Genomic DNA, 14,071 nt, shown 5'->3' on the forward strand with positions numbered 1-14,071 from the left:
ATATTAAAAGTATCAATTTATTTATAATTACGGAAATACAGAAAAAAATACCATATTTTACCTTAGCTGAGTTTATCTCCTTCCAGTAAAAACTGAATGCAGCTAGTAATTGAGGCAGCTCAGTTCAAATTTCAAACTATTTATCGTATTTCCGTATCTCACACGATCAATACATTGGAAGGAAGTGTAAACAAAGTTGGGGGATGTCAATAAACGTGTACAATATAATTGGGCGAGAGATCCCGTAATGTGACATATGTGATGGAGTGACAAGGGGGGATTGATTGTGTCACAAAGGGAAAAGGGAAACAAAAACATTGTAACCGTATACGTTGAAGTACGTATCTCTAAATAAAGTGAAGGAAACACACGAGCGACCGCTGAACGGAAATATAAGTAAACAGTAGATATAAACTTTAGTCAGTCATCCGTGTAGAAAATACATGAGTTTAGAACTGGAATGTCTATTGATTTTACTTATCTGTGAGAAAACAAAAATATTGTCAATAATATTCTTCGGTCATCCGAGTATAATTCCGCACACAATAAGGAAAATATTACACACACTCACACTGTTTTAAAGCCACAATCAACACCGGCCCGAAGTAAATTTTAAAATGGAGCGAGATCCAATTATGGCGCCTCTCCTGTTTGTTCCTAATAACATTTAGATACCTATACCAGAGTAAAGATTGTGCCTATACCAAATTATGAGTGTAAAGTTAGAATGGAATGCGAAGATCTCGACCATACTCTAGGGTGACCAATTGAATATCAGGCGCAGTACCGTCTACGGTTGAGAAGGATTATCATTTAGATGCCCCCTAGGATATGGCGCCTGGAGCTGCTCCGTTCGCCGTATGGACAGGGCGGCCCTGGCCACAATATTATTGTTAGGTGCGAGGAACCTTTGACACACACGATAATTGAAGTTTTAAATCTATTTTAAATTATAGGGTGTGTTCACACTTGACACAAAGTCGGCTAGTTATTGACAGTGAATCAGAGTAACTACACTATTTATCCATACATATTGAAAATTTTGGTCCCATCATAATTACGATATCACGTTCACGCTAAAACGATAATGAGACGATAACGATAATAGTACGATAAAACGTTAATGTACTCTCGGCGACCGAATGTATACTCCTATGGCCAGGGACAGTAAAATACTATGACTGAAAGTAAGCCTGCTTATATTTTGTGGATCTTTTTTAAAAAGAATTTATGCCATATTTTTTTTATAATATGATTAATATCCCATTCCCCTCCAACTAGTAGGGAAAGACTGTGCTAGGAGTGGGTACGACAATAAACGAGCGGTGATCGAACCACCACCCCTTGGTGATGAGTCCGACCGCTCTTACCTATTCTGCGAACATTTTTCTCATTTAATTTTACAAATTCATACCTACTTTTTAAAAGTAATTTTACAAATTCGCCTAAGTAACTTTTCAATATTCTTAGTTGCTTTTCAGTTGTATTTTGAAGAATTAATATTATTAATTAGCATTATTATTTAGAAATCTGTGTTTAAATTATAATAGGATGTTTTATTTTAATAATTGCACATGGCAACATTGTACAACAGAAATTTTAACCGCGTCTAGTATGCATGATATCTTTTTCATGCAACTTTGTCCTTTTACTTATTTTGTATATTTGGTAGCTAATCTTAATTTCCTCTGAGTGACATTTTGTAAATTTGAACCACAGAAAATTTGAAATTTAAACGGCTTAAATTAAAACATCACTGGCTTGGCACCGCCTTCAAACTGATCAGAAGGTAGCACATAGGTAAGATGTTATTTTTTGCTTTTTAGTTTAGGCTAATTTTTGAGTTGGAAGTCGGTTGAATTTTTTTATTAAAATTTCTTTTTTTATAATAATTTTACAAATTCGCGTATGTAACTTTTCAATAATTTTTAGTTGCTTTTCACTTATATTTTGACCCGCTTACTTATACAAAGGTCACTGACATACTAGTAGTTTATTAGGTTGTCAAAATTATTTATTATTGCGCAAAATAACGGCATGTAATGTCTAAGTAAATAAGATGTCCCTTCGTATAAATAAAGTACAAAATAGAAAAGTCCGATCCTCTGTCACAGAAAAGCACTAAAGCAATTTCATAGCTCTGGCCTCCGATATAAGCTTTTTAATAATGTCTCAAGTCGCGTCAGAAGGACGACTAAAGTGTCAATATTTAATATTAGAGGGCGGGCCGATAGGGTAGAGATTTAACCTTTGCCTTTTTTGGCCCGCGATATTAAAATATAGAGAGCAATAAATAATTCAGAGATAAATCAATGTTGCTTAAGTCATAATTATTATATTACAATATCCATACCTATATTATATTATAATCAAATCGCTAGGTGTTGCGAAAAATAATGACTTGCTTAAACGTAGTCTCTTAGTATTGTTTGTATAGAAATTCATACAAGTGCGTCCACTGATCCGCATCGTACGGATCGCATCAAACGGATTTTTTCTACCATAAAATTACAGGTCCGTTTGATTCGATGCGTCCGATGCGGATCAGTGGACTCCTACCATACCAACCTACATTCACTGATTGTTGCTGGCAGTTTATATGTTACTTTTAGGATTTGTTTTATAGGTACTTAGTGCATTTTGCACCTATGAAGTGCTTGACACTGACACACTCATAAACAATCTTGGGATTTTAATTTAGATCTTTAGGTCTATCTTTCACTCGTATAAAAAAACCAACAAAAGTGTAGCCTTAGACTAATAACCTATAGACCCACAACACCCAACAATTTTTCACTCCAAAAGTAAGCCACTTTTATGACTATGTGAGCGTACTTATCGTGCGTCAATGGCTCCCATTTCGGGGCACATAGAACGACTTACAAATCCTGCGACTACACACTATTTCTTATAAATATGTGTGTGTAGCACTGTTTGTTTACTCGTGTAAACTCGCCCTAATTGTATTGTACCACATCTTTTATTGACAGCCCCAATGCCTTGTGTATTTTAAAATGCCATTCGCGAAATATCAAACTCTACGTTATTATCACGACATTGTGACAGCGTTTGGCATTTTCATCAAGGAATCCGTAAGCAATTTTCGAACAAGTAAAATATGGTCCATAAATCTCAATACAAAAGATGAACGCATAAAATTTCATGACTGAAACAAACTGTAAAAGCTGAGATAAGAAACAATGCTGCTGTATCCTTTGTAAACTATTTATTTACAAAATTTATTAATATTATTTACAAGTTGAATAACTAATCTAGCGATTTAAATTTCGTTAATGAATAGTGTCCCAAATGCGTTGGTCGCAGTCAAAATATAATTAATTGTAAAGATTACTGTAATGAGAATAATAATTATTATTTTTAGTAACATGTTATATTAATATGTTATACTTTTTTTTAAATAAGAATTAATATTATTAATTAGCTTTATTATTTAGAAATCTGTGTTTAGATTATAATAGATGTTTTATTTTATTTTAACATGGCAACATTGTACAACAGAAATTTTAACCGCGTCTAGCATGCATGATATCTTTTACATGCGACTTTGTCCTTTTATTTTCACTGCGTTGTGTATATTTGGTAGCTAATTTTAATTTCCTCTGAGTGATATTTTGTTTGTGAATAGTCTATCTAGAAGATGTGCTATAAATCCATCCCCTTAATAAATAATAATTATATTATAAATGCATAATTAAATTATATTCAAAATAATGCCGGAAACATATTCGCGCCACGATACTTGACGCCATGTCACGCCACGAGCTTGACTTTAGACCAACAATATGGCATGCGATCAGCTAGTAACGTAACGTGTCACGTGATGTAGTCGGATGCATTCTTTTTAACTATATAAGTAGCTCGCGGGGTGATGCCTCGCCGCCGCGCCCTTGCGCAACCGGTGTTACCTAAAATATTGTATTGCGCAGCTTAACGCACGATGTTCCGAAAAGTTATAAAGATTGTATCTGACTATGCCTATCTACGATGGACATATCTGGAGATCTCGCTGTCGCTTTCGCTTTCGTTGCGTTGGGACAAAAAGCAATATTTCACCGCTATTGGTCGACCATTTTTTTTAAAAGATATTTCGTTGACGCGTGTATGCTACTGATTCTTGTGTTTTGTGTCAACGCGCGTGGCGTGGCGTGGTGTCGTGCTGTGAATATGTCCGTGCCATTAAATATTGAGAGGAATGAATGTTACAGGGTAGGTTATGCAATCTAGAATGAGCCCAACGAAATCTAGTGTAGCCATATAAACTATAATCTTACTTTTGAATACTGAACATTGTTTTTTAATACTCATGAGAACGTGATGAAGATGAGCAGGTTTTACAGACAAAGTGTTCTTTCGCGCCATTGCGCCAGAAAATGCCACCAAAACTATTTGAGCATTGCCCTTTTAGCACCAATTCACGAGGCCTGCCAATCTCAGACCAATTATTGTATAGGACCTGCCCTCGCTAGACGTTACTTTTCTGTCAAACTATATGATCAACGATCTAATGCGATTATAAAAACTGTCTCTATAGAATCGATGTTAAATAGTTGTAATCGTGTTCGTCGGTTAAAGAGCTCCGTAAAAATACCTTTTTGTGTAATTGAATTGTGTAAAAAACTTCTAGTTTAGTTTAGTTTATGATGATATAATCTAAGCTCGTTTTCTTCAGAAAATGACAAACAATTTTGTTCCTGACTGTCCTGAATTTTGGTCCTTCTATAATTGGTCTGAGCTGCCAATAGATAAAAATACAAAATACCTATGTTTAAACCTATAGGATCTCTAGGAATTCGATTGTAAAACGTGGTTTAGCTCAAACTACCTACGAGACTGCTCTTTATTATTCCATTAATCATTTAAACTGTACATGTTAATATATTATTAACGCGAGTTTTCATCAACGCATGTTGAGAGGCGAATGTGCTAAGTTTTGCAAAGTAAGGCATATAATAAAAGATTGTAAACAGGCTTCCAAAATTTTGTACAGGAATTTCAGCGGCGCTCAAAGCTGCAGCTGCTGTGAAAAGCCTAAATATCTTATGCGAATATCACGTGAATATTTTAAAGGCGGGCGCATACTCGACAATCTGCAAGTTGCATCTCGTGGCACTGTCGAGATATATAAATTTGAATATAGGTACCTAAACGAATATATGGACGTGGTTTCGAAACTTAGAAGTACATTATCCGCCTCATCAGTAAGCTATGCTGCAAGCTAATCTTTATTAACAAGTGCGAAAAATGGCATCTTTTGGATCGACACAATTCCCAATCTTTGAATTATGGTCTCTCGCTCTTTCTTTTATAAGGAAAGTTCATGTCTTACGCCCACCAACTGGTGACGTATAAGAGTCCTACAATCATAGACAATGCAATCGAAGGCATAGCAGACCAAGGTCGACTCGAAAGCGGTCTATGAAGTAATAGTCAGTCACCATCCGTGTAGAGTAGTGTTTCGTCCGTCAATTCTAGTGGTTCACATTGCCATTATTCTGACTAATATGAAACACTTGACATAAAAGGTACTAAATTAGAAGAAGAGAAAGAAGGAGAAAAAATTTACTTCGTATTTCGTGATAAAGAATATGCGTAGGTATTCGTAATTTGGTTGTTTAATTTTTGTCATATCATGATGATTGTTTGATTGACTAAATATAAGGTATTTTTATTTATTTTACTAGCTGAAACCGTAAATTTTGTTCTACCTTAAATACTTATATATTAGCTACTAATTTTAGCAATACTATGCTAGCCATTTGCTATGCGATAAGCCCACATGCCTGTAACGCTAACGGCTTGACATCCGATAAAACTGATCGTCTATTGGTCGCGATATGCATGACAGCAGATCGAGGCCAACACACGATCAGTTTACTGCAGACATGTGAGTTTATTGGATGGTGGGTAGCTAGCATTAGATAATATCATCATCTAACATCATGTTAACAGTGTTTTCTCTGTCCCTGACGTATCACCAGTGGTGCCCTGACGCCGATATATGTAGACTGACCTTTACGAAACGGACATTCGACATCGAAACATCACCTGATGACAAGTTAAGTAGGTACTCGAGTCGTAAAATACGCGACATCTAATACATTAAACATTTTTATGACTACGGACGCTTTTTTCGTAATTGCAACTTTTGTGACTGTGACCTTAACTCCTGTAGTGCAAAGTTTTTTTAACGTGGTTGTGTATTTATTACCTTTACAGTATTATGTTTTAAAATATATCCTACAAAATTCCGTTAGGATATGATTGACAGATAATTTAATTTATCTAGTGTAAAATCCTCCAGTCCTGAATCACAACTACAGTTGTAGGTACGAGTATTAACACCATAAATTTCCTAATTCTAAGACATTCCTGAGAATTCTTGAAAAGACAATCCCAATATTTATTTTTGTATATCCCAATAATTCATTGCTAAGCTGATCCGGGACTTGATGACGATGTAGCAATGTACCTATTTTCAAGCGCTTTAGTGAAATGAGAACGATGGCTGCTGATTGGTAGCTTACTGATGACTTGTTATGGCATTGGGTGTTAAAATACGTAAACAAGTAGATCTAGAACTTGAACCCCTTTTAATCAATAGGAGCAGAAGCTAGACAACTGAGCCAATGATGTAGTGAATCTATAATAGTAGAAGCTGAAGTTAAGTGAGTGATCCTTGCTCAGTAAAGACTTCCACAATACAACCTCGTTATCGAATTCATATCTACCTCTGTGTTACTCGGCTTGCACATAAATCGTAATAATATTTTAGAACTTTCGAAAACTTCGAGCAATGTTGTTGAAACAAAATTGCAGTCCTCTAAAATGATAACAACCGGAACCGGTAAGGATGTGAAACTTTATCGGGGTTGTTATAAATTTCCATTGAATAACGTAACAATGAAGTTTTAAAATGGGTTTTGGGTTTGGCAATACCTACCTTAAGTTATTTAAACCGAAAATCTTAGTTACACCTTTAATCTAAAGCGTTGATGCGTTTTAACTTAAATGTTTGGTAGTACGTCAGATGTTTGGTAGTCTGAGAACTCTTTGCAACTTTGACTATTGGCCATTGGTGGTCTAATCCTCAGACCAATTATTGTATAGAACCTGCCTTGTTAAACGTTACTTTTCTGTCAAACTATATAATGGGACTATCAAGACTATCTCTATAGTTGTTATCGAGTTCGTCGGTTAAGGAGCTCCGTAAAAATACCTTTTTGTGTAGTTTAATGGTGTTCAAAACGGGCAAAATCTTCTAGTTTAGTTTATATTTATTATTAAATCTAAGCTCGATTCCCTCAGAAAATGGCAGACATTTTTAAACGTGAATTTGGGTGCGATACTGGTACTTCTATAATTAGTCTGAGGTCTAATCCATTCTACAAAGCAAAGGCTTCTTTTCACCTTTGTAATGTATGAGCTATCAATCTAAACTAGCATTTCCATACTTCAATATGAGAACTACCATTATAATGTTCAGTATTCAAAATATTAATCCATTCACGATGTAATAAATATTCCTGATTATAAAATAATTGTAAATACATAGTTAATTTTAATATATTAGGTAAGTAAGATATGAAATTGTTGTTGCGGTATTTTGTATCGTTTAACACGATTGTAGATTACGATTTAAATATGTTGTGAGCTTAAAACCGGTCAGATTTACGCCGCTAATATATTGCGTGACAATTTATATTGTATCTGTGCGATATAATCGACGCAGTCTAACCAGCTTTCCTGTCAGGGCTGCGGTCTATCGGACCCTGACTTCAGTCATCGACAATGAAATTCAACATCGCTATGCTGCTGTTATTAAACCCCGACGCAAAAAGAGGGGTGTTATAAGTTGGACGTGTCTGTCTGTCAGTCTGTCTGTGGCATCTATCTCCCGAACGGATGAAGGAATTTCAATTTAGTATTTTTTGTATTAAAGGTGACGAATGTTCTTAGACATGTTTAATGAAAATCGGTTTAAAAGTTGTGGGGGTTGAAAGTGGGGAAGAATAATTTTCAAATTTATGTTATTATTTATTGATTGACACAGTTTGGATGACCGCCAAAATAGCCCGGCAAATTAAAAAAAATCTACTAATGTTTGCTAAAAAAAGCATTTGTGTGAAAAAGTTACTACCTACATAAAAATAGCAAGTACCGAAGAGATTCTACAATTTTGGGAATGCCGAAAACTGATTTTTTTTAATTTGCTGGTCTATTTCAACTCATTAGCCAAACTCTAAAGCATTTGACAGCAAACAGGGCAGCTCTAAAGCAAAATACTCCTATTGCTGCCAGAAAAAGTTAAGTTAAATATAGTTAGTTAGTTCATAATGTGGCAGGCTGTCAAACATGGCAAAGAATAATTGATCTATAACTGGGCATGGTCCAGTGTAACTGAAGTATATTGCTGAATACAGTTAAACTGTGAACTATGCTGTCAAAATATGTAATACGGTTCATATATTGTCAATTGTATACAGCAAATTTTCACGCCCCTGACTGAATCTTGAAGCATTGACCTTGTTGTGTCTACATATACCATTAGGAATACGAAATAAATATATCATTTGAAATACAACGTTAACGTAAAATTATGTCTATGGTTTGGTCCATTCCTCCGAGGTACTCAAATCAATCAATCAATCAAAAATCATTTATTTCAAGTAGGCTCAGTTTACAAGCACTTTTGACACGTCAGTTGACTATTTGTAAAGATTCTACCACCGGTTCGGAAGGCAGGTTCTGCTGAGAAGATACCGGCAAGAAACTCAACAGTTGCTCTTTTGAAAAAGTCATACAGTATTATAATTTACAATTGATAACAATTACAATTTCTTATAGTTTTATTTCCTATGTGAAGGTGGAAGCTGATCCAATGGCCTCCAAGCGCTTTTATCTTTAAGGAACTCATCAATGTTGTAGTAACCTCGACTAAGTAAATGTTTTTTAACACATTGCTTAAAGTTGTGCATTGGCAGGTCCATCACAGTCTTGGGGATCTTGTTATAGAAGAGTACACCCAAACCTACAAAAGATTTTTTTACTCTTTGGAGACGATATGCAGAAATAACTAACTTATGCCCGTGTCTAGTAAGACGTGGGTTTAAATCACCTTTTCGTTTGTACAAATTAATATTTTGTCTTACATAGACTATACTGTTATAAATATATTGACAGGCTACTGTTAGTATACCTATTTCTTTAAACTTTTGACGAAGGTACTCATTCATGTCAGTGTGGCCAATATATTGTATACTTCGTGACGTCAGTTTATCCCGTTTTATGCTCACAAAATATGAGTTAAACTCACCATATTTGTACTTTCTAATATATTTTGTATGTATCGTTGTGTTGAAATGTTGTTTATATTACAATTCCCTCAGTGAATGGAACCAAAGAACAAAATCGTGTGCTATATAAATTGGATATTTCCTTTTTCATTTGAACAAATTGTTTATATAATTTATAGTATGTAACTTGTCCGTTTATGTCAATACTATGATGAATGTTCGCGTAGGATACGCAAAATGTTAATTCAACTTAGTTATTATTTTCGTAATATATTTTACGCTGTGGTTTTACAGTGACTGAGTAACGTCAGCCACTCATGATCAAGTAATCTCACATGTCTGCAGCGCTTACGGCTTGACAGCCGATAAAACAGCGATGTGCATGACATCATACACACGTTCAGTTTTATCGGACGTCAAGCCGTTAGCGCTGCAGGCATGTAGTTCTCTTAATTTAAGTTTTTACAAGTGCGCTATTTCTATACGTTCCTATAATATTTACAATCAAAGAAATAATACGCAAATCAACTAAAAGTTATCAATTATTAAGACTAAACATTTTGCATACAATTTTTGCTTACTTAATTATTAGTCGCAGGCAGCATTTTTTTTTAAATGGCATATACCATATATGGTATAGTATATACTTTTTAATTATTCTTTTATAACTTACGCATGATCTCTAGTTTAAGGTAACATAAAACATTATGCGGAAACTTTGTAAGTATTTTTCGTGCCTTTTTCTCGCTTAAATTTCTCTCCGTACAACTAGGGTTACCATTTGTAAAATGGGATAGTCACAAAATATGCAACTTAAAACAATTTTATTATTTAACTAATTTTAAAACAAGTTATGGGATCGTTCACACATAATGCTTATTTTATAGAGCCCAAACTAAATGACAACTTTCAATTTATTAAATGAGAATAGTATTTTACTTTCGTCACTACATTTATTAGTATATTTTACATAAATGTAAAATAAAGGTCGCAAATATAAAATTAAAAATGTGAAGGTCCGCACCTCAATCTGACGAGAGTTCACAACAAACTGCTAAACATTTTATAGAATTATAGATATATGATTAGATTAATCAGATATCATTATTAGATAGCCACTTTTGAGAATCTACCATTTTCATAATGTCTATAACGTTAAAAAGACAGCCAACTTTATAATTCCATATCTCAAAATAAAACCGAACTTTTTTAAATAGCTATGGATTTTTAAACATTAAAAAGCAAACATCTATTAAATCAATATAATTGAATATAAATATTAATGATAAAATCCGTGGAAATGCGTTCTTGTGGCGTACCTAACAGCTAACTTAAATAAGCCAATTCAGCTAAGATTACTTTCAAAAACGGATTACGGTATGAGTTCAAGTTTTATCGTTCAACTTTTGACAAGCTATAAACATTAGGGCTCCTTCAAGTGAAAGACGTCGACGATCCGAACTACCAACTTCGAGATCTTCGGCCCATATCTTCCTTTATCTCTATTCGATATGGTTGTTTTATTGTTTGGGTCCCATAAACATTGAGTGCCTATTTCACTACTGTATAATCAGAGCGGTGTGATTTTGAAACGCCATTATTCGTGTGACATTTAGAAAGTTATTAAAATTTATCTTCATTGTTTAATTTGTCAATAAATATTTTTTTATTTTGATAAAAAATTAATTGAAGCTGAAAACTGAAGCTTCTTAATACTGTATGATTTTATTTTAAACTTTTTTTGTTAATTACACCCGATCTTGAGTTCGGTTTATATACTGTTAAAAGCTAGTGTTTGAGATTTTAACTTCAATATTTTTATTGTTGTGTTCTAATATCATATACTTTATGTATCTATTAATTTTTCATATAAATTGTACATAAGATCGTCTGTGCATAGCAAACGTATATAGCGAGTATATTTTTATGAATCGGAGAGTGTATCTAGTGACTCTATAGTTATAAAATGAACGCGACTATTGTATATATTAAATGGAAACAGATGTGCAACTTTCTTCGTGCTTAGGTGTTTTGTCTATGGGTGTTGATGCAATAAGAAAATCGGCAGCAGGTTTGGTTTTTTTTTTCAGTATATTTGCTCTATTTTTCCTTATGAATATGAACAAAAATATTTATTCATAACCATACGTTTTGTGTACGTTTTAATTCATGGCGAATCGGACAAAATTATGAACGTAACGAACCACGGTGGTAGACCGTTTTCCTTCCAAGTCTCCTTTTTTTTCTTTCTAGACAAATGTGCCCCCTGAAAGTGTTCCGACAAGGTTCATTTTCTGAAAGCGCCTGAATTAGAGAAATTACATGAAAGCGCTGATAATCCTATAAGAAATAAAAAAAAAAATTAGTTATTGTTAACATTCGAATCAACAACCATAGTGTAGCACCGATTGAGATGTTGCATATCGATTGTTTCTCTGTTTAACATAAAAATTGTTATTGATAAAAAGATTAGGGCTATATAAATTAAGAGCGACGTAATTATTCTAAAATGACAATAGTAACGCCAGTATTACAGATTAGTTCGTTCGTGTATTGTAGTTTGTACATATGAATGTCGCATGTCTAAATTACTATGTATATGTACTCTATTTTATGGAAACATGTTAAAAAAAAGTTTTTTTTTTTTAAATAAAGTCACCTATACATTTAATCGATGACCTCAAAGTCCTAACACGCTTGTGTTCTGTTTTCACACGCTTTAATACATTTTCTATAAAGTCAGTCTATAAGTCCACGTATGATATAAATGAATGTGTTTTTTTTAATATACTGCAATTAAAAAATAAGTAGTAATTTTAAATGATGATTATATTTATTAAAAAGGAAGATAATTATGTTGTTTTGATATTTTATAAGAATTTTGACGATTATAATGAAATAATTTTATTGTTTTTGAACTGTTCCAGTTCCATACTTGTGTAGAAAACCACATAATGCCAGCTCTCACTCACTACCCGATAAGCCCACGTGCTTGCAGCGCTAACCGCATAACGTCCGATAAAACTGATCGTGTGTTGGTCGCGATTGGCATGATGTCATGCATGATCAGTTTTATCGGACGTCATGCCGTTAGCGCTGCAAGCATGTGGGCTTATCGGATAGTGAGGGGCTAGCATAACTGATTCCTCGCTACGTGGAACAGGGTTATGGCGAAAGAGGGGAGCGACAGAGGAGCAGGCGGCAGGGGTAACGTATTCTTCGTTCATTTATTGGCTGGCGCGCGTGTTGCCCCCCGCACCTCTGTCGCGTCCCTCTGTCGTCATACCCCGCAAGAGAGGACTGCGTTATAGAATGTCGGTATAAACTATTAATATTAACTAGTATGTTAAAATAACCGATTGTCATTCCGCGAAGAATAATTTTGTTATATAGTCTGAGCAGAAAAATAAAATAAGTATAAGCTTGAATAGCTTAACGGTAAGAACGAACCGAACTCGTCACCGAGGGATGGTGGTACTTTTTTATTCTGAATCATTTATTTTTCAAATTTGTAAATCAAATCCAAAAATAAATTCCACGAATATACATTAAATATAAATATAATGTACATGGAAAAAGGTTAAAAAATCTGCACTAAAATGTTTTATAGAAATGTAAAAAAAATCAAAATATAATTTATAGTATGTAACTAATTGTGCTGTAAATAATGTAATGCCGTTTTAAAAGACATTACTATGAGCTTGTATGTATGCTATGTAGGTTCTAGCAATTATTTTATTAAACACTGAGCAACCTCATAGTAATGCTTGTAAATACGGAAGATAGAGTATGAGTACGGAGGATGAGCCATAGGATATTGTAAGCCCTTCTTGTAATAAATGTTCGTGACTTGTTATTTAGTTAGTGTTATTACACTAAGAGATGGCCACTTGGATTGCACGATGTTTTAAACGATGAGTGTTAAGTCAGTCATTGACGGTCACTTATTCTCACTTTTCTGCAGCACAAGTAAAGAAGGTTCATAAGTCGAGCCGTCATGCACGCAGCGACCAATACACGATCAGTTATAGTCGTGGGTGCTGCAGAAACGTGAGAATAATTGATCGTCAATGGCGTGCATTAGAGCAGCTTAATTTTTTTATCCCTTTTGAAATAACTAATAGTAAGGCTAGCGAACGCAGTTACGTTTTAAAAGTAAACAAGACTTGAAATTTAGGTAAACATAGTTGTGACTTTAATAAATTAAGTAGGTATACATTAATAATTTTCATTAGTTTAATTAATAATAACAAATAAAATGTCGATACAGTATTAGGATAACGAAATAGTTTATATTAAATTAACATATGTTAGTCCAAGTTGCAATATTATCAAAGAGCGCAGCTAAAGTGAGGTTGTTTTTTTTTTGAATAAAATAACGTGAAATCCAAGTCGCCAGCTCTTATAGTTTATACAGCTGATGCATAGACGTTTATGCATTCTAGTACCAAAATCTAGTGTTTAGTTTTTTTAAGTTTCCGACTGAACCAAAATATTGTAGATACGAGTATGTGAAATAAAAAAAAAGTATTTGAGAACCTTGTTTTTGTTTTGATTTCAACCAATCCCCTTTCGATGCATAATACATGAAAGATCAATTAAGGAGAACAGTAAATAAAATATAAGTGCCACATCCCACAGTTTTACAGGGCTGTCACTGCGAAAAATGTGTTATTACTAATTTTTTTTTATTAAAAAGTAAACCTACAACAACATACAAAAATAGTTCATAGAAAGAACATTAATAAAATGGTTTT

At 33.9% G+C, this 14,071-nt stretch overlaps 1 long non-coding RNA gene across 1 annotated transcript; it reads left to right on the forward strand.

Moving 5' to 3' along the window:
• Window positions 1–2,534: 2,534 nt before the first annotated feature.
• LOC128199940 (uncharacterized) lies at window positions 2,535–13,852 on the forward strand. The gene is made up of 2 exons (XR_008252468.1): window positions 2,535–8,646; window positions 9,243–13,852. It is a non-coding gene; the product is annotated as an uncharacterized LOC128199940 (long non-coding RNA).
• Window positions 13,853–14,071: the final 219 nt, after the last annotated feature.

This window comes from Bicyclus anynana, chromosome 4, assembly GCF_947172395.1.
Source record: "Bicyclus anynana chromosome 4, ilBicAnyn1.1, whole genome shotgun sequence".
In the NCBI taxonomy this organism is placed as follows: Eukaryota; Metazoa; Arthropoda; class Insecta; order Lepidoptera; family Nymphalidae; genus Bicyclus; species Bicyclus anynana.